At 36.4% G+C, this 14,065-nt stretch overlaps 2 pseudogenes across 1 annotated transcript; one reads left to right on the top strand and one right to left on the bottom strand.

Moving 5' to 3' along the window:
* Positions 1–15: 15 nt before the first annotated feature.
* On the bottom strand, positions 16–2,389 carry LOC148587540 (pentatricopeptide repeat-containing protein At2g20540 pseudogene; annotated as a pseudogene).
* An 876-nt stretch (positions 2,390–3,265) lies between these two features.
* LOC132167246 (nucleolar complex-associated protein 3-like) lies at positions 3,266–13,207 on the top strand (annotated as a pseudogene). The gene is made up of 7 exons (XR_015911320.1): positions 3,266–3,459; positions 5,486–5,665; positions 5,748–5,884; positions 7,726–8,052; positions 11,899–12,038; positions 12,131–12,228; positions 12,521–13,207. The product of XR_015911320.1 is annotated as a nucleolar complex-associated protein 3-like (transcript).
* Positions 13,208–14,065: the final 858 nt, after the last annotated feature.

Here is a 14,065-nt window from a genome sequence, read left to right as displayed (position 1 = left end):
CATTAGAACCTTCAATATAATTAAATTCAACATACTTAGGGATGTATGGTTCCCTCTCCATAGGGCTTGAAGAAATACCAAACCTATCTACAGAAGAGAATGAAACTGATGATGAATTCCACCCTTCATACCCTCCTGTCTCATTTGGTAGATTAACTTGGGCATCACATCTCATTGAAGTCCTCAATGTAGCTGCTTCAGGTGTTTCATATTGAAAAGACCTGGTTAGCTACCGTGGATGCAGAATAGTGTGATCTTTGTCTTACTCATTGACTGAATTGGCACAGAGATACCCATCAAGCAGCAGAATTTGCTTATTCAGCTGTAATTTATATAAACATATGGTGCAGGATGATGAAAAATGTCACTTCAACATATCACCAAGGAAGCAGGGGAATACAAAATGCATAAGAACCTAAGGACTTGCCTTGCGTCCTATTATTTTAACTACCAATAATCTCCGCAGGAGCAAGACCCATCTTTAAGTTGATGGAATCGATTTACATCTCTCACAATCATCTCCCGTCCATAAATTTTTGAGGTGAACTTTGGTGGCTGTGTGACAATCCCACAAATTCGAAGGTATTTTGGTCACACGGAGAACTACTCCAGGACTAGCATTTAAAAGCCCAAATGCAATGGCTAGCTTTTTGCTGCAGGTGAGGTTATACTCTTTCTCCTCTTGGCTAACATCATGCAAAACAAAAGTAGTATCAGGTATGTAACCAGCCGCCTTAAATCCTCTTAGGCAATGCCTCTAAAAACAAATAAATTTCGTTTACTTGAGCGTGAGATGTATCTCTACCAAGAAACAAATGGGCTTTCTCATTTAACCTAAATCCAACTGCATCCAGGACTTTTCTTCATGCCTCGACATTTTAGAAGCGCTCTCAAATTGTCCACCTCCTTCCACATGCCGACTTCAGCATACATATTTGAAAGCAGGACATAATTCCCACTATTTTCTGGTTCCAAGACAAACAACTTTCTAGCAGCAATTTCTGCAATTTCCAAATTGCGGTGGCTTTGACAAGCAAACAGCAATGCACCCCATACGCTTGGTCCTGCTTGCATTGGCATTTTATCAATAAGCTCTTTTGCTTCCACCAAGCGTCCGGCACGACCCAAAAGATCAACAATGCAAGCATAATGTTCAACTCTTGGCTCAACAGAGTATAATGTGTTCATACAATTGAAGTAATTTAAGCCAACATCAACAAGACCTGAATGGTTGCATCCAGATAATAACCCTATAAATGTGATGTTATCAGGCTGAATGCCCACTCTGATCATTTCCTCAAAAGTCCACAGACATTCCATTCCACATCCATGAGAGGTGTAAGCAGTTATCATAGTATTCCAAGCAACCAAATTCTTTTCACGTTGACCTATCCTATCAAAACATTGACGTGCATCAGCAAGGCTTCCACATTTAGCATACATTCCAACAAGTGCTGTCTGTACAGAGGCATTCGAACCCAAACCAAGCCCATTGGCAAAGTCATGAATCCGTCTCCCTTGCTCAAGAGCAGCTGAATCTGCACACGCAGGAAGCACACTCATTATTGTTACCCAATTAGGCTTTACCTCCGAATCTTCTTTCAACATCTCAAACACACGCAACGCCTGGTCAGCCAACCCGTTCTGAGCATACCCTGATATCATAGCAGTCCAAGAAACAATATTTCTACACGGCATTGTCCTAAACAAATCCTCAGCAACATAAATTTCCCCCTCCCTCATATACCCCGCAATTAAAGCATTCCAGGACGAAATATCTCTCACAGTCATTTTATCAAACAACTTGCGGGCATCTGCGAATTCACCACATTTCACATACATATCAATCAAAGAAGTCCCAACATACATATCAAACTCCAACCCAATTCTCAAACTCTGCCCATGAACACATTTTCCCATCCAACGACTCGACAACTCGGCGCAAGACTTGAGCACAAAGGGGAACGTAAAGTTATCACCCTTAACTCCCAGAGAGTGCATTCGAAAGTAAATCCCAATGGTTATCTCGAAACACCCATACCGAGCACAAGCCCGAAGTATCGAATTATATAAAAGAGCAGTTGGGCTACTGATCATGTGAAATACAGCCATAGCCGAGTTAAGATTGCCAGAGCTCGCATACATTGCGACCATCTTGGCGGCGAGGAAGGCATTGGGTTCGACCCCACGAAGGGCCATGTGGGCATGCACTTGTTGGCCCAGTTTTAAGAGGTTGTGGCCAGTCAAGAACTGGAAAATGGGTGCATAGGATAGGATGTGAGGCCGGACATGGTTGAGTAATGGCTCCAAGAGGGTACATAAGGCTGTTCGAGTGAGGGTCTTGGAGTAGAGCATTCGATCGGTGGAGGTCGGAGAGAAGCAATTTGCTACAAACACAACACGAACAATTATACCGCTACCACTTTTTCAAATATATTGCAAGCTTTTCCTAACACTCTGTTGGGTCATGGATCAGCCATACTAAGCCCAACAAAACAATTATTTGGCCCACAAAACCTCTATGGCCTCGGTTGTGGGTCTTTGGCGACTCATGAGCCGTGAGTTTGTGGCCATGGAGGTTGGTCTTCCATGGCCGGGCACTCGCCAATGCCATGGCTGTGGAGGTTGACTAACCATGGGTATGGATTTTTTTTTTTTTTTTTTTTTTTTAATTTTTTTATTTGAGGGCTATAATTGTATTTTGCGTTTGTTTCTATTATTTATTTGATGAAAAACCTAATAGAGGTCTTGATTTACAAATGTTCAAAGCAAATGTCTTAAATTCATCAAATTGGAAATTGGGTTCTCAAAATTCAAAACATGATGGCACAATTGGTGCGACATATTTTCCCTTTATTTTTTTAATCATTTATTATTATCATTTTTCATGAGTTATGTTGGTTCTGTTCTTTTCAGTTGGCTTTTGTTTCTCCATGGTTGTGGAATATAAGAACTGATCTGAATGTATAGATTCTTAAAAGAATGATTAATATTAGACGGGTGGCCGGGTTACTTGATGATATTAAGGTTTATTGGTTCTTTAAAGTTTGATTCATTGGACAAGATTTCTGGTGAGAAATAGTACTTAAAACAACTACTGCTGCATAAACAGGCAACTGAATAATTTTTGTGCGTGTATGTGGTCTAAAGAAACAAAGAAATTAAAGTTAAAATGTTACTAATGAAATTGAATTTTGTTAAACTTTTTTTGGTGAATAATAACTTATTGAAAAGTACACGAAAAATATACAATAGACGCAATTTAATGGTTTCTCATTCTCAATTTGAACTTGCTAATGGATTTGTCTACTACTTGGACAGGAAACACTGCTGTGCAACAATAAGTCTCTTTTTACCAATTAGGGAAAACATGGTGGTGAAGCTACTGTGAAGGCTGTAAGGTTGATTGCAGATCATGTGAAAGCTAATAATTGCCAGTTGCATCCTGATTTTGTTGAGGTACAAGTTTTTTTTTTTTTAGTTTTAAATTGATTTGTAACTGATGCTTGTACTTGAGTCAATCCTTTGTTTAGTTGATTTGAATTGGTTTTGCATTCACTGGATGTGAATTACTTGGGAAAGAAACTCTGGTTCATGCTTCGAATCGAGCTTTCTTTTCGGCTGTTGTATAGACAGATTATAGCTGCAAAGAGGTTTCCCTACATATACAATCAAAAGCTATACAAAATAGACTTATAACTGTTCGTACCTTTGGCTAATCTTCACTTAGAATCAATGATCAGCTATTAAGAAAGCATATTCTTGGTTTATAGAGTAGCTTATTCTTTTAAAGTCTTGGGTTGTATAGCTTCATTGAGATTTTTCTGCTCTTTGCTATTTATACTTTTATGTATTCATCACTGTTGATCTTTTGGTTTCTTATTGATCTTGTGTATTGACTGAGCTGACGACCAGACGCACCTAGCATGTTTGGAAAGTGAGTTGGTTGCATACCAAATTAAGTTTTCTGCTTGGAAAAAGTTTTTATATTCGCACTCCAATTTAACCGATGTAATTTGGAATAAATGCCCCGTCCTTCGAATAATGACTAATGACATGTATTCATTAGTTATTATTTTACATAATTTCGTAATCTGAAGTCAAGTTCTCTTGCATCTACCCAATGTAAATGCAAATAAGCTTTCTTAAAATGTTAGGTATCTTTCAAATAAGTTTTTCAGGATGCTAAGAATTATCTTGGATTTTGGTTTGTGGTTGGTTTTTCATGATCCGGCAAAGTTTTATATGCAAAGTGATCGAAGCCAAGGAAACATGCGAGCACAAGAAATTTATGTCTTTCTTATCGCTTGGTTTCTCTTTCTACTCCGAGTTTTTCTTGATTTTTCTTTTCAGTTATTTTAGTTCTTTCTTTCTTTTTTCCTTCTTTTTTTTTAGTTATTTCTTTTGAAAGAGAAATATGAGCAGTACATTACTGTATTTTTGATGCATGATTGTAAAAAGCTTGGTGTGTCCTAGGGGAGCTTGTAAACAGCTTACCATGGTTTCTGTCTCTAAAATATTTTCTCCATTGAAATCCCTTAAATATACCAAATTTGCTCAAAATTTTTGACTCATAGTACTGCATGCAAATATGCCAAGCAGTTTTTGAACCAATTATGTTCTAAAATTTTAATCTTTCGTACTAGGAAAACCCAGTCCTTTATATTCATCAGTCTAAAGCTTATGTAGTAGTTGTCAATGTAAAAGTTGTGCTATGATGTGCAAAAGGACTTGCCAATGCTCTTTGGACAAAATGCTAGCTCCTTCCATAAAACAAGGGGTTGGGGTATCATAGGTTCAATCCCATATAAGTGTATGAGTGTCTACCTATTGAAGAAAAAAAAATGGATGTACAAAAAGTCTTGGACAAAGTAACTCCATCTACTCCTAACAGGATGATGCGTCTTGTGGAACAAATTTGTGTGTGTGTGGTGACACTGGGTTTAGATGGTCAAGTTGAAAATCCCCGATACATACATTCATAAGAATCATAACATGTGCCAGGTTCCAATCGAACTTCTTAAAGTGATATGGTTGTGGAAGTGATTATTAAGGTAGTAGGATTAAGATGATTGGGAAAGAAATGAAAGAACCTGAACCAAACTAGGGGCATTACTGTAATTACGATTGTGAATGTCTACAATGACGAAAATATTCTTATTCCATATAATCATTCGCACCATATCTTGCAATGGAAGAAAATCTTTATGATTTTTTGACAACTTATTAAAAATATATGTTAACTGGAAGTCAAGATAAAGATATGTAAGAGGGTAAATTGGTTTTGGACTCCTTTTCTCAACATTTATTTAGAGAAGTGTTTGCGAAATAAGTTTCCTGCATATTAGTATCCCAATATGCTATAAATAATTGAAGTAGGATGTAAATCTAGAACCAAACTGTATATTAAAAAATTATTCTGCTTTGGATTACTTTCTTGCGTAACTTTTATCTCTGGTCGTTACTGTTTTAACTACTTTCTCAGGTTTTCTTGTCCTTGTCGTTTGATGATGATCTTGGGAGGCCTGAAAAACCAAATGAGGATAGTAATAGAGTGAAAAACAAGAAAAATAGAAAAAGAAAGAATCTTGAGGAGCCAAGTCAATTGCAAGAAAGTGACAAAAAGAAAAGTAGGAAACAGTTGATGACAAAGATGAGAGAGGAGGTATTCCTTTATCCATAAGAAACATTACCTTCTTAATTTTTGTTCTTTCTGATTTAATTGTTCATTGTCATGCTTTATACAGGTTACTGCTGATTATAAGGCAGTTTCTTTTACCCCAGATGTGATGGAGCGGAGAAGGATGCAATCAGAGACACTTTCTGCTGTATTTGAGACACATTTTCGCATTTTGAAACATTCCATTCAGCAAACGGTTGCCAGGTGTGTTCCAATGTTATTACTAGAAATAGTGGAGCTTAATATGAATTCCCTAATCCAATATGGTCTGTCAATATGAAGCTAGTTAGTTCATGTGCATAAATTGGAGCAACTGGGAGTTGATCCACTCTCGATTGGGCTCAGAGTCTCAGAGTGGTTTTTAGGTCAACACTCCTGAATCCAATTGATGGGATTCAACTCTGCCTTATGCTTGCGAGTCAAGGCAACTGACCACCTGTCCAATTGTTTTGGTTATTATTTGTTGCATGTTTATATCTCAGAAATAGTTTATTTGCAATGGCTTTCATGTACACATCTTTTACATGTAATTGAATGCAAATGCACATAATATCGTGCTTGGGGATGCTCTTGATTCTTAAGTACACTGGAAATTGATGCTTAGGCCTGCTGTTGTCACTTTGGGTATAATTAGGTTTACATTTTTGTTGGTCCTGCTGGATTGTATGCTACTTTATGGTTATGTATGATATAGTCATAACTATGGTTTGTCAAAAAGAAGTTGTACTGTAGAAAGAGAAATGCTAGGGGTACTAAATCTTTTACTAACAGAGGCTTACTAACGTGATGTGTAACTCATTCATTGGTACTCGTTACATTTTTCTTAATTAATTATTTTGTTTTTTTCCAATGAATGAGCTACACATCATGTTAGTAAAAAATTTAGTACCTCTAGCATTTCTCTTCTAAAAAACCCAATAGAAAGAAATTTTTTGTTGGTTTGGTTTTATTGAGTTTTGTATACTAATGCTTTGGCTCATGGTTAGGGATTTGGCATCATTATTTTTAGGGGAAAGTCCACATATCTTCCTCAAACTACCAAAAATTGTCAATGTTTCCTCAAATGGTGAAACTACCATAAAATAAAAACAAAAAATGCTAAAACTTCTAGAAAATCCCTAAAACTAAAATATATATATAATCCAAGGGTTGGCCAAATTTTTAAAAAAAAAAAAAAAAAAAAAAATTGTTTTGAAAAAAAATATATATCTTTTTGTTAGTCTTGGGGGGGGGGGGAGGGGGACATTGATAATGTTTTGGTAGTTTGGGGAGAACATTATCACAATTGAAAGTTTGTGGGAGACATTGTCAATTGGGTAGTAGTTTGAAAGAGGTACGTGGACTTACCCTTATTTTTAAGTTGTTTCTGGGTTGGATGAAGAGCAATCTGTGCCTGGATTTCAAACCACTTTTGTCCCAAACAAAGCCTGTTCTTATTATCATGCAATCAAAACCTGATTTGTTTGATATCATATTACTAATAGTGGGCAAGTCTGAATTTTCATTTTCCTTATACTGAGCTTTTGTATTACTGCTACTGATTTAGTTAATTCTTCATGTATTCTGTGGTATTGGTTTCTTAGTTGACATCTTCCAAATTGTTTTATCAATAGGTAATTTTATGTTTTCTCTGTTACAGTCTTCCCAACTTCTTTACCTATAGGCAATTTGATGATTTGTTTGTTTGATTTTTTTGACAACATAGACTTTCTTGTTGCTATATATGAATTCATTAGATTATGTGTTCTGTGTGAGAGCACCTAGGTTTGAAAATATTGGAGTCAGGACCCTGGTTCAATAGAGTGATTAATAATTTGGAAATAATGTCTGGAAGAGTGCTCAATTTCATTAAATTTGGATATGCAATGAATTGAGTCCTCATTTATACTCGATTGACCTGAGCCATAAGTTTTTTTTTTTTTTTTTTTCTAGTGTTTTTGTTTTCCTTAAAGGTTTATGTTCAGACAGATTTTTTTTTGTTAAAGTTTGTATTGAATTTTATATGAATTAGACTAGCTAATATTCTTTCTTATTTTCTTCCTAAGCCATGGAGAAAATGGCAATCCAGTTTCTGGTGAATCTGGGTCCCACCCGCTGCTCGCACCATGTCTGAAAGGATTAGGAAAATTCTCGCATCAAATTGACTTAGATTTCATGGGCGATCTTATGAATTATCTGAAAAAGCTCGCTTCTGGTGGTAGCAACCCTGGCAATTCCCAGAAAAATTTTAATTGCTTTACTGTATCTGAGCGCCTCCAATGCTTCATCGTTGCCTTTAAAGTGATGAAGAGCAATCTCGACGCCTTGAATGTTGATTTACTGGACTTTTTTGTTCAGCTTTACAATCTTATACTTGATTACAGGCCTGGAAGGTTAGTAGCAATCATGCCAACTCCATAGTGTTGCTTTGGATGCACATACTCTATACTGCTTGCTTTAAGAAAATGTTCTCTTTTTAAATAAAAACTTAAATGCTTAGCTGCGAAAGCTTTGTGATATGATCCTGCTTTAACGTATTACAGTCTATTCTTTAGTTCTCAGCCCATATATTTTCTAATCGGGCTTTTGTTTTAAATTCTTGAGAGATGTGTTTACACCTACTTATCTGAATAGCATTTAGTTGGCTTTTCTGCACTATTGGTGAAAGAAATAATACATATTTCCCCCTCCCCCGTGTCAATTACTTATAAAAAAAAAAAGAAAAAAAAAAGAGTAATATTATAAACTACACTTTGATTCCATAATGTTGATGTGGTAGTCACAACCAACCTTTTAAGTTTTTTTTTTTTTTTTAATAAGGACAGATTCAAGGGTTAGTTGAAACTGCTACAGTAGCAGTGTGGGATAAAAATGCGGTTTCTAACATTACTATAAAAAAAAAAAAAACAGATCTATGACACCTATACATTCATGTGTACCATAGTATTGAAAAATGGAAACTGTCTTTCTTTTTTTTTTTTTTTAAAGATTAATTGCAGCTATCAGCCCTAAGTTAAAAGGGTCATATGCAATGTTCCCTAAGCTATAAATTTTGCAATTAATTCCTTACTTTGAGATTTGTTTATAATATCTATGCCATTGTGCAAATCAGTGGGTTGAGGTGAGGTGAATATTGCATACTAAGGTGCACTAATCTGTCTTTCGACCAGCCTACTAATTTGTTACTATTGACCGTAATTTGGACAATGGGCTGGGCATTGCATACTAATCTCGAAGTAGGGTATTTATTGCAACAATATTGGAGTTTTGGGGGCATTGCAAATGACTCTTAAGTAATTTAGGGTGGATAGCTGCAACAAACCCTTATTAGAATTTTAGTTGTAATATGTATTAATATTTCATCACCCTCTTATCAGTTTGTAAGTGCATGCTCTCTCTCTGTCTCTCTCTATATCCATAGCTTACTCTCTGTCTCTTATCCACTTGTGGATACAAATGCATTGTCCACTCCAATTCAGACACCCATTATGATGTTTACTATAAGTGTATCCTTAGATATGCAAAAGTACTTTTTTTTTTTTTGTTTCTCTTTTGGGGTTGGTCTTGTTTCTTTTCTTCATCTTCATCATCATCATCATATTCTTCTATTTTTTTTTTTTTTTTTTATAAGTAAATCAATTTCATTAGAAAGTGCTGAGGGTCGCAACTCATGTACAAAGTGAGTATACATGATAGATCTTCTAGAAGGGAGAAAAAGAAACAAAAGTTCAAAATTTTCATAAAACTAGAAAAGTGAAGAGTATTATATACTACCATCCATGCATAAAGAGATTTAAACATGATGGATCTTAATTCTACCATGGAAATCTCACAATCTCTAAAGCTTCTTGTGTGTCTCCAAATGCACCACATTAAGCACAAAGGAGCCATCTTCCAAACTTTAATATTTTACACCTTCCCACATGTCCTGTCCAACTATCCAACAAGTACCTTTCTTGGCATAATCCACTCTACACCAAAAAGATGGAATAGCACAACCCATAACTCTCATCCACCTTACAATGAAAAAGATCTATGGATTCTCCATTTCTCTTACACATACAACACTAGTCTACCACTATGACTTTAATCTTCCTCAAGTTATTCAAAGTTAAGATCCTCCCTAGATCTATAGCCCATACAAAAAAGTACCTCTCAAATGAGCCTTACCTTTCCAAATACTCTTCCAAGGAAATGGAGAGCCTACAAGAATGGATAGCGCATGATAACTTTATACTTCCACCATTTGGAGGGGGTCCAACATATTTTATTCTTTCCGCCTTGTTGTAGCCTGTTAGAGAGCAAAAGACCAAAGAAATAAGTTACCAAATTCACCTTCAAATTTTGCACGAGTCTGGTAAATGATATATTCCACCCAGCCAAACCTCGCACATCTTCCACATCTCTGAAGGGAACGAATTTTGATTAAATTTATATTCGACCCTGAAATTGCTTCAAATGATAAGAAAAGGCAACGTAAGTGATAGAGATGTTCATGATTTGCCTCACAAAAGATCAAGGTATCATTCGCAAACAAAAGATGAGATACTAGAAGTTCTGCATTAGTCCTCTACCCCACTGAAAACCTTGGTGAAAGCCCCCTTTCCACGGTGATTGACATTCTACTCAAAATCCTCAATAATAATGAGAAACAATAGCGGAGATAAAAGGATCCCGTCTCAATCCACAGAAACTTTGAAAAAACCCAGAAGGAGATCCATTGACTAGAATTGAGACCACACTGTAGAAATACAATGAGCTATCCATGCTATCAATTTCTCCCCAAAGCCATATCTCTTCAATAAATACAACAAGAATTTCCATTTCACATAATCATAGGCCTTCTCTAAGTCCAATTTACACAGAACACCAGGCTTCTTTGATCAACTTTGACTATCAAGACATTCATTAGCTATCAAAATGGAGTCTAAAATTTGTCTCCCCCTAATAAATGCATGTTGCGACTTGGATATAATCTTCCCCAACACCGTTTTCAACCTATTCACAAGGACCTTAGAGATTAGTTTATAAATACCACCCACTGGACTAATAGGATGAAAATATTTAATACCCATGGCACCTGGTTTCGTGGGGATAAAGGAAACAAAAGTTGCATTCAGGCTCTTTTCAAAATCCCCTTGGAGATGAAACTTATTGAAAACATCCATAATATCATTTTTAATGACCTCCTAACAAAGTCTGAAAAAATGCCATAGAAAATTCACCAGGTCTTGGACTTGGAGCCTTATCACACCATTCCATGCTCTCACCACCTTAAAAGCCTCTCTCTCAAAATCTCTCTCCAACCAAGAACCCTCATCAACTCCAATGGAAGGAAAAGAAAGCCCAACTAGTTTTGGCCTCCAACTTATTGTTTTGAATATAGCTGATTGTAAAAATTCACAATATGCTCCCTTATTTCTGTAGAGTCAGGGGACAAAGATCCATTAACAACTAAAGAATCGACGATATTGTTTCTTCTATTGCAATTTGCCACCCTGTGGAAGAATTAAGTGTTCTTATCTTCCTCTCTCAACCATAGAGCCCTTGACTTCTGCTGCAAACTCATTTCTTCTAAAAGAATAAACCTCTCTGAACCCGTTAACATTCCTTTCTCAATCTTTCAGCTCCAGATAAGGGTCTTCCTTCCGCAATAATATCAAGATCGCGGATACCATCCAAAAGATCATTTTTCTGCTTTCCAACGTTGCCAAAAACATCTTCATTTCATTTTTTCAGATCCGTTTCCGAAGCTCTCAACTTATTTGCCAGAAAAACTAGGAGAACCTTGAAAAGTATAAGACATCCACCACTTTTTCACCTGTTCCACAAAACCCTCTGACTTCAACCACATATTTTCCAACTTAAAATACCTACTGCTCCTTACTGCCACACCACAATCAAGCCCCACAGGGAAATGGTCCAATAAAAGTCTGGGAAATCTTCTCTGACAAACATCAGGAAAGTGAGCATCCCAATCAGGCAATAGCAAAAACCTATCAATTTCTCTTTTACTTTTAATTATAATTGTATTATTATTGTAATTTTTTGAGTTGGGGGGAAGGAATACTCCTCTTTGAGTGCGTAAGTTGGTTCGCGTGCTTTCTCTCATTCTTCTAGTTCCAATTTCTCATTCCTCTCTCTCTCTCTCAATAGCGGCCTTATGCAAGGGAGGTGCGCTGTACTAATATTTTTCTTTTTTTCATTTCATTTTGTAATTTTTATTGTTCGTGGATCAGAGATCTGGGTGGGGTGTTAGCTGAAGCTCTTAAGACGATGTTGTGTGAAGATAGACAGCATGACATGCTAAAGGCTGCTGCATTTGTAAAACGTTTGGCCACATTTTCATTGTGCTTTGGATCTGCAGAGGCCATGGCTGGTATGTTGTTTACATCAGTTACCCAATTCATTATCAAATACCTTGTGCTATTCTTCTGTATTGCTATCTGATTCTGCTTCGGAACTTTGCAGCATTGGTTACATCGAAGCATCTTCTTCAGAAGAATGTGAAATGCCGGAATCTCTTGGAAAATGATGCTGGAGGTGGTTCTGTTTCAGGTACCGTTGCGGTAAGTTCTTGGCTACTCATGCTTAGATAGAAGATACAAATTCCATGTTTGTTAATTCAGAACCTCTGCTTCATGTTTAGTGTTTTTATTTATTTTTTTTTCATTTGCTACATCTACTTTATCTGTTGACATATATGGACTACTTGTGCCTACTCAAGAATTGTTGCAGACTTCCATGTTATTGTGGCAAAAGTACCGTTTTGCATGTAGGGGTCATGTTAGTTTTCCCTTTGACATATCAATAACCAAAATCTGAAATTTCCTCTCTTTTCTATCTATATTTAATGTGCAGAAATATCAGCCATATGCCTCAGACCCCAATTTAAGTGGTGCTCTTGCTTCAGTCCTTTGGGAACTCGATCTTCTCTCTAAGCATTATCACCCCGCTGTCTCGACACTGCCTTCAAGCATTTCAAGCATGACCAGTGCTAACAACCAAGTTTTTCTCTCTACTGTTTCTCCTCAACAAGCTTTTCTGGATTTGTCACTTGAAAGAGAGTCCTTCACCCCGTAGAGTCCCAGCATGAAACTGAATAACAAGAGGAAAAGAGGAAGTGGGTCTTCCACATCAGCCATTACCAACCCTGCTCCGGATACAGATCCAATCGATGAAGATAAGGTGAGGAAGAAACTCTCTACACATTTCATGCTTCTTCGTGACATTAAGGAGAATGAAAGATTGAGGGCTGAGTTAGATCGTACTACATCATACCTACAGCTATATGAAGAACATAAGCAGCAAAAGAAAAAATCTAGGAAAAAAACAATACAAGTCTGAAAAACTGTTGGCCATTTTGTAATATTTGTGGCCTCCAAAAATTTTGGGAACTCCTGTAATTTATATTTTGCTATTTTACGTCACCCTTTTTTTTTTGGATCCCCTTTCCCTATTTGCGAGTTCTTACAGTTGTTATTTTTATAGTTTAGCAGGCAGAACTTATATTCGTTGTTGTTATATTACAAGTTTTTTTGTTTTGTATTTTTTTTTTTATATATATAGTTACTAAAAAATCTGATACTGGAGGTTGAAATAGGAAAATGGCAAACCTGTGACTATGTGAACCTTAGTGCTCAGAGGAAATTAGTGAATAGAAAGTTGTTCAAAATGAGCCGAGCTTGAGCGAGCTACTCATGTTTGGGTTCGACTCGTTTAAATTTTATTCGAGCCGAGCTCAAAGACGAGCCAAAAAATCAAACTCCAGCTCATAATAAGTCAAGCCAGCTTGTTAGCTAGCTCTTATATTTAATTTAATTTAATTTAATTTTTTTTATTATAAATTTAAACTTTAAATACTTTTAAACGGTTCAAGAAGCCAGTTTGTATATGAGCATTTGTTTAGCCTAGCTAACCAAGTATGGAGCTTGAGTCAATACAGTAAGGCAAGAGAAAGGGTATGCATTATTTTATAATAAAATGATGCTATTAAAAAAATAATAATCAATTTTTAATATTAATATGAGCAACTATGTGAACAGTTACTAATTCGAGCTTTATATAAGTTACTCACGGGTCTAACTGAGTCGAGTCGAGCCGAGCTTGCTTCATTTAATATTCGAGCTAGTATTTGTGTTTACGAAACGTATCATTTAATAATCGAGCTGAGCTTATACAAGCTAAGCCCAAACTCGCTCATGAGAGCTTTGCTCACTTAACACCCATAGGGACCTCATTTGATCCACCACGAGACTCTTGCTATTGCCCCAGCACCAAACATGAACATTCTTGGATGTTCTTCTCATACTTGTGTTGCTCAATCCAATGTCATGGCCTTAACTGAGGTATGCATTTCTTTTAATCGTTTCTCTAGTTTAATTGTGTCAACTTTCCTTGTACGAG

The sequence above is a fragment of the Corylus avellana genome, chromosome 2, assembly GCF_965113065.1.
Source record: "Corylus avellana chromosome 2, dhCorAvel1.hap1.2, whole genome shotgun sequence".
Classification (NCBI taxonomy): domain Eukaryota; kingdom Viridiplantae; phylum Streptophyta; class Magnoliopsida; order Fagales; family Betulaceae; genus Corylus; species Corylus avellana.
Note: the sequence above shows the minus strand (reverse complement) of the source record. Positions and strands in the feature narration are given on the sequence as shown.